This window comes from Bos taurus, chromosome 13 (assembly GCF_002263795.3).
Source record: "Bos taurus isolate L1 Dominette 01449 registration number 42190680 breed Hereford chromosome 13, ARS-UCD2.0, whole genome shotgun sequence".
In the NCBI taxonomy this organism is placed as follows: Eukaryota; Metazoa; Chordata; class Mammalia; order Artiodactyla; family Bovidae; genus Bos; species Bos taurus.
This window is the reverse complement of record NC_037340.1, coordinates 40,350,969-40,357,561: the sequence shown is the minus strand read 5'-3', so window position 1 is coordinate 40,357,561 and position 6,593 is coordinate 40,350,969. Positions and strand designations below refer to the sequence as shown.

Genomic DNA, 6,593 nt, shown 5'->3' with positions numbered 1-6,593 from the left:
AGAGTGCCATTTAATAGTGTCAGATGTATCTCCGCCTGTCCTTGAATCATCCATCAGCACCATCACCTGCTTGCCCCCACGTCTTTGTTATACCTTCCAACCTGCTCCAGCTCTGGACACAACCAAAACGTGTGGTGGTATTTCTGCCCCATCTCCCACCCTCGTCTTGTAGGCTTGGGGACAGTGGGGTCAGGACTACTGCATACCCTGGCCAGAAGCCAGATCACATCTTCCTTTTCATCACTTGGAGTAATGCATAAATCTATTTTATTTAAAATGCTTTTTAAAAAAATCTGGACCATTTAAAAAGTCTTTATTGAATTTGTTACAATATTGTTCCTATTTTACATTTTCGGTTTTTGACTGCGAGGCTTGTGGGATCTTAGCTTCCCAACCTGGGATCGAATCCATACCCCCTGCACTGGAAGGTGAAGTCTTAACCACTGGACTACCAGGAAAGCCCCTGCTTGAACCCATTTTAAAGGGAAACATATCTTGAGGACCCTCAGAATTAGCTTATTGTCATTGCAATAAAACTGCTACTTAAGTATGCACAGATACATATTAATTAACCTTCTTAGATTATAGCTCTTGTGAAACTATTAAATATTTCACAAATTCAAAGCAAAAGAAACCCTGCAAAGCCAAGAACATTCAAACTGTCAAGGCTAATTTCACATCAAGGACTGTTCTGCAGAAATCAAAATTTCCACTCACAGTGTGAGTGGTGTCCTGGTGGCTAGAACATTCCTTCTTCCATTTCCAGCATGGCTGCAATTTCTCCTCCACCCTACACTCTTTCTCAGTGGAACTACTCTCAGGCCTTCATCAGTCCCACATCTTGGTGTCACTTAGGGCAGCAAGGAAGAAGGAAACATTGGAAAATGAAGAATGCAAAGGGACTGTGAAGGAAGCCAGTGATATAGATCAGGTTTCTCAGCTCCATGCTGGTCCTTTCCATCCTGCTCTGATGCTGCGGGCTGGGAATTGCAAATCTAATTTCTCCTGCTCCTGGACTCTGACAATTTAGGGTGCTTGGAGGAGCCTGGAAGGCAAAGAGAAAGTACTTGCTTCTTCCAGGTCCTCACAAGAATAGCATCCTTGCCATACTTGCTGTCTTTCATGCCTGATTACTTCCTGTCCTTTTTCTTTTTTAATTGAAATAGAGTTGATATACAATTTTTTATTAATTTCTGCTGTACAGCAAAATGACTCAGTTATACAAATACACATTCTTTTCTATCTTCTCCCAGGATATTGAATAGAGTTCCCTGGGTAGAAACTTATTTGATTACTTCCTGTTCTTGATAGCATCTCCCAGTCTTGAATCATCCCAGCAGTGATTGCTCACCTTCCACTTGAGCAATTTGCAGCTGATGATGTGACATTTGCAGAGGCAGCTCATTGCTTCTGCTGGGAGACACCAGCTCATGCTGCCCCATGGAGTCCCTTCTCCAAATTCCTAAGTCCAGTAGTTCCAACCTCTTCTCTTGCATCCCTCAGCCCTACAATGGTAGTGATTTCCTGCAGCTTCTACTTCAGAGACATCTTAAAGTGTATTTTTTATCATTTCAGTTAAAGGATTTATAAATATTTCATTTCATTTCTATTAAAATGTTAAGTGAAATTCCTGTCTTCTAATTGTGACTGAAGTCACAGGGGTGGCCTGGGCAGGAGATAGAATTAGCAATGGAAATGGAGGAAAGTGGATAGATTGGAAAGATAAGTAGGGTGCCAATGAATAAAAAGCTCATGGAACTGACTCAAACTCATTCCTTTTTATGGCTGAGTAATATTCCACTGTATATACATACCACATCTTTATCCAGTCATCTGTTGATGAACTTAGAGCCTTTTATATAGAGTGATTAGAGGGCAAAGGAACCAGAGATCAAATTGCCAACATCCGCTGGATCATCGAAAAAGCAAGAGAGTTTCAGAAAAACATCTATTTCTGCTTTCTTGACTATGCCAATGCCTTTGACTGTGTGGATCACAATAAACTGTGGAAAATTCTGAAAGAGATGGGAATACCAGACCACCTGACCTACCTCTTGGGAAACCTATATGCAGGACAGGAAGCAACAGTTAGAACTGGACATGAAACAACAGACTGGTTCCAAATAGTAAAAGGAGTACGTCAAGGCTGTATATTGTCACCCTGCTGATTTAACTTCTATGCAGAGCACATCATGAGAAATGCTGGGCTGGAAGAAACACAAGCTAGAATCAAGATTGCCGGGAGAAATATCAATAACCTCAGATATACAGATGACACCACCCTTATGGCAGAAAGTGAAGAGGAACTAAAAAGCCTCTTGATGAAAGTGAAAGAGGAGAGTGAAAAAGTTGGCTTAAAGCTCAACATTCAGTAAATGAAGATCATGGCATCTGGTTCCATCACTTCATGGGAAATAGATGGGGAAACAGTGGAAACAGTGTCAGACTTAATTTTGGGGGGCTCCAAAATCACTGCAGATGGTGATTGCAGCCATGAAATTAAAAGACGTTTACTCCTTGGAAGGAAAGTTATTACCAACCTAGTTAGCATATTAATAAGCAGAGATATTACTTTGCCAACAAAGGTTCGTCTAGTCAAGGCTATGGTTTTTCCAGTGGTCACGTATGGATGTGAGAGTTGGACTGTGTAGAAAGCTGAGCGCCGAAGAATTGATGCTTTTGAACTGTGGTGTTGGAAAAGACTCTTGAGAGTCCCTTGGACTGCAAGGAGATCCAACCAGTCCATTCTGAAGGAGATCAGCCCTGGAATTTCTTTGGAAGGAATGATACTAAAGCTGAAACTCCAGTACTTTTGGCACCTCATGCGAAGAGTTGACTCATTGGAAAAGACTCTGATGCTGGGAGGGATTGGGGGCAGGAGGAGAAGGGGACGACAGAGGATGAGATGGCTGGATGGCATCACCAACTCGATGGACATGAGTTTGAGTGAACTCTGGGAGTTGGTGATGGACAGGAAGGCCTGGCGTGCTGCGATTCATGGGGTCACAAAGAATCAAAGATACAAAGACTGCAACGTCCCCACTCTTGTGGGTTGACCAGGCTGCTTTGTTTTCAAACAATGGAAACACATCTGAATATAGCAACAAACAGGGATATGCTGGAAGGCCATGGGGCAGCTCCCAGGACCCACACAGGGAAGCACATAGCTCAGTCTTGGAAGGAGGGCGATCCAGGTACTGAGGGAGCTGGGAGGTAAACGCATGTGGACAACACCCTTACACATCCTTGCGTAAATTATTGACTTGAATTTCTCTGTCCTTTCACTTAGTTCAAGAATCAAATTCCCAGGAGAAATGGCCTGATTGACCAAATGTGGGTCACACGCTGACCCCAAGGCATGGTCAAGACACATGGATGTTCTTACGGGGACCACAAGGACGGGGAGGGTGATATTGCTCAGCCCTCTCCCCGATTCAGCCCCCAGTGTGTGCCAGGCACATAGACTCAGTCACTTCACACGCAGCAGCAGACAGGTTCTCTCATTATCCTTATCTCATAGATAAGGCAATCCCAGCTCAGAGAGGGTAAGCAGCTTTGCCAAGACCACTCAGCTGGGAGGTGGTATCATCAGGGCTCAAACACAGAAACTTCATCTCCTAGACTCACAGCCTCTCCCAGTCCTTGTAGCTATAATGTTGCTTGTAGCTTCAATTCCCCAAAGGAAAGTCCAGGGAGGTCCTCACAGCAAAAAGAGAAATGGGTGCTGAGCCGAGAAAAGGGGCCCTGTGGACCCTCACTGCCCACTGAGGAGGAGGAGGAGGAGGAGTTTTGGAGCCAAAGGCTTTGACTGTGCAGTCCATGAGTGTGTTTATTTCACATAAATTTCGTGGGCAATTCCTCATTAAGGGATGCCTGCTCATCTCCGGGCCATCGGCACAAGAACTCTGGCTGGGTTGGTACCCACGGCTGCCTGGAATGCCTCCGGCCTGACTCCCACACCCAGCTGGACGCATCCAGTCCTCCACGCATGTTGCTCGGTCCACATGCCTTTCTTCTTCAGATTCGCACGTCCTAGGCAGCTCAACTACCATTCTCTCAATGGCCTTGAAAACCACTTATTGGTAAATTCCTCCTTCATAGACATTAAAAGCCACGTCCAGCACGCAATTCAGTGAGACACATAACACACGCTCGATGCCTGTTTGTTGTTGGTGATAAAAAGACAAGACGTTGGGGAAAGTCATATTGTGATGGGGGTGTCTCACACCCTCCCCCCAGTCTATACAGTGATTTCATCAAGAAGGGTCCTTCCAGTAGAACTTGCTGCTTGAAGCTAAACCTGTGCCATTCAGCTTAATCACAGTGGGATTCAAGAATTTGTTTCATTTCAAGAATGAAAGAGAATTTTGTTTAAAAAATGATAGCTCACCTCTCTCTGTGCTGGTGGTTCCCCTAACACTGCACACCACCTGCCTGTCCTTGTTCTGAGAGGACCAGACTTGGGACATCCCCATATCTGATGGGTATAAAGCAGCTGTGAGTGATTTTCTGATATTTCAGACAGGGATCTTTTTACCAAACATAAATGAAAACACTCTTAAAACACATTTTTAATTTAATAAGAGGAAAGTTTTAAAGCATTTTAAGTGTATTAAAAAATTCAGTCAACAATGGCTAATGATTGAATCAATTAGAGTTATGGAATGAATCCTCCATAAACCCCCAAAGTTCTGGGTTGATGAACATGTGCTGTTCTGGGAACAGGTGTGCTCAGGGAAGCATGAAATATTCATGCCCTTTCCCCACACCATGCCCCATGCATCTCCTCCATCCAGCTGTTTCTAAGTTTTATCCTTTCATAATAAACAGATCATCTAGTCAGTAAAGTATTATCTCTGAGTTCTGTGAACCACTCTAGTAAATTAATAGAACCCAGGGAGGGGTCATTGGTACTTCCAGTACACAGCCAGTTGGTGGAAGTACAAGTGACCCCCTGGACTTGTGAATGATGTCTGAGGCGGTGGGTTGGGAAGTCTTATAGCCCCGAGACCCCAACCACAGAGATCCGACATCATCTCCAGGTAGACATGGTCAGAATAGAGTTTGATGGAAGGACACCCAGTTAATTTCCCCTCCCAACACACATACATACATATATAGCTCCCCACATACACACATACATATACACACAATACACACCCACATCCACACACACACATATACATACATCCACATCCACACACATATGCACCCACATGCACACACATATATACATACACCCACATCCACACACATATGCATGCACACATGCACACACACACACCACACACGCATACACACACATACATATATATACAGTACACATATACACCCACCCACTCCCACACATACATACACACATACACACACATACATACAAATATACACACACACAGTTTGGAACTGGGCGCAAAATTTCAGGCCCATTTCTAGGTACTCCCTAAGTGAGGCTCCAGTAACCTGAGGGCAGTTCTCTGAAAAGGAGACAAGGGTACAGGCTCTTGTAAGTAAAGGCACATCAAAGCCAGGGACTATCTCCCACCAAATGGTAAAAAGGGATCTGAGGGGGCCTGGGGGATGCACCAGGGTTGCCACCATCCACCCGTTCTCATTGGAGAGTGAGAAGATCATGTGAGGATGTGGGGGGAGATCACCAAAGTGGGGAGTCTTCAGGAAGAGTGTAGGGTGCAGGGGAATCTCCAGGTCTTTGGGTGTTTTCCAGATATCTCATCTCCTGGCAAATTCTCAGTCTCTACCAATCAGATACTTAACCTAGGTCATAGAAAATGTTAATACTGGGAATTTGACCCATGCTGTAGTTCAGAAATGCATACGACATTTTCAGACTTACTCTTCAATGGACCCATCATTGTGTCAGCTCCAGGAGAGAAGGACATTGTTCAGAAGGGTCGCATCATGTTCCCGAACATCTGCCTCCAGCTGCACAACCTGGATACAGAACTCACTCTTCAGTGACTGGCAATACCTCACTGTTGTTTTGAGCACTCCTCTGACAGCTGCAACTCCCTATAGCCTATCCCCAAACCCCAAAAGCCTCACCTGCAAGATAGTCTGAGTCATAAGAAACCGCAAACAGTAGCCTGACGTACCACTGCACGAATAAGTGGCATCTTCCCCTTTCACCCAGCCCCAATTGCCTGTTTCAAACACCCTGCATTTCCTATGAGTGTCTGGCACTAATTCTTTTTTTTTAATCCATTTATTTGGCTGTGCCAGTTCTTGCAGCATGCAAGATCTTTAGTTGCGGCATGTGAAATTTAGTTGAGGCATGTGGGATCTAGTTCCCCAACCAGGGATTGAACCTGGGCCCTCGGCATTGAGAGCACAGAGTCTTAGCCACTGGACCATCAGGGGAAGTCCCAAGGCACTAATTCTTGTCCTAGCAAGTCTCTTTGGTTACAGGGAACAGAGCTTCTCTTGAATGAATTAGGATTAAGGGAATTTACCATAATTGATTATAAAGTTGAACTTGGAATGATACTGAAAGCTGTCAGGGATTCTTGAACTCGCTTGGAATCCCAGCTCCTTTCTTTATCTCTCCTCTGATTTTCTTCTGGTGGTTGTTGCTACTT

The 6,593-nt window shown here is 44.5% G+C and overlaps 1 non-coding gene across 1 annotated transcript; it reads right to left on the bottom strand.

Annotated features, from left to right (window-relative positions):
* Positions 1-6,302: 6,302 nt before the first annotated feature.
* TRNAE-CUC (transfer RNA glutamic acid (anticodon CUC)) lies at positions 6,303-6,376 on the bottom strand. The gene has a single exon. It is a non-coding gene; the product is annotated as a tRNA-Glu (tRNA).
* Between the last annotated feature and the right edge of the window lie 217 nt (positions 6,377-6,593).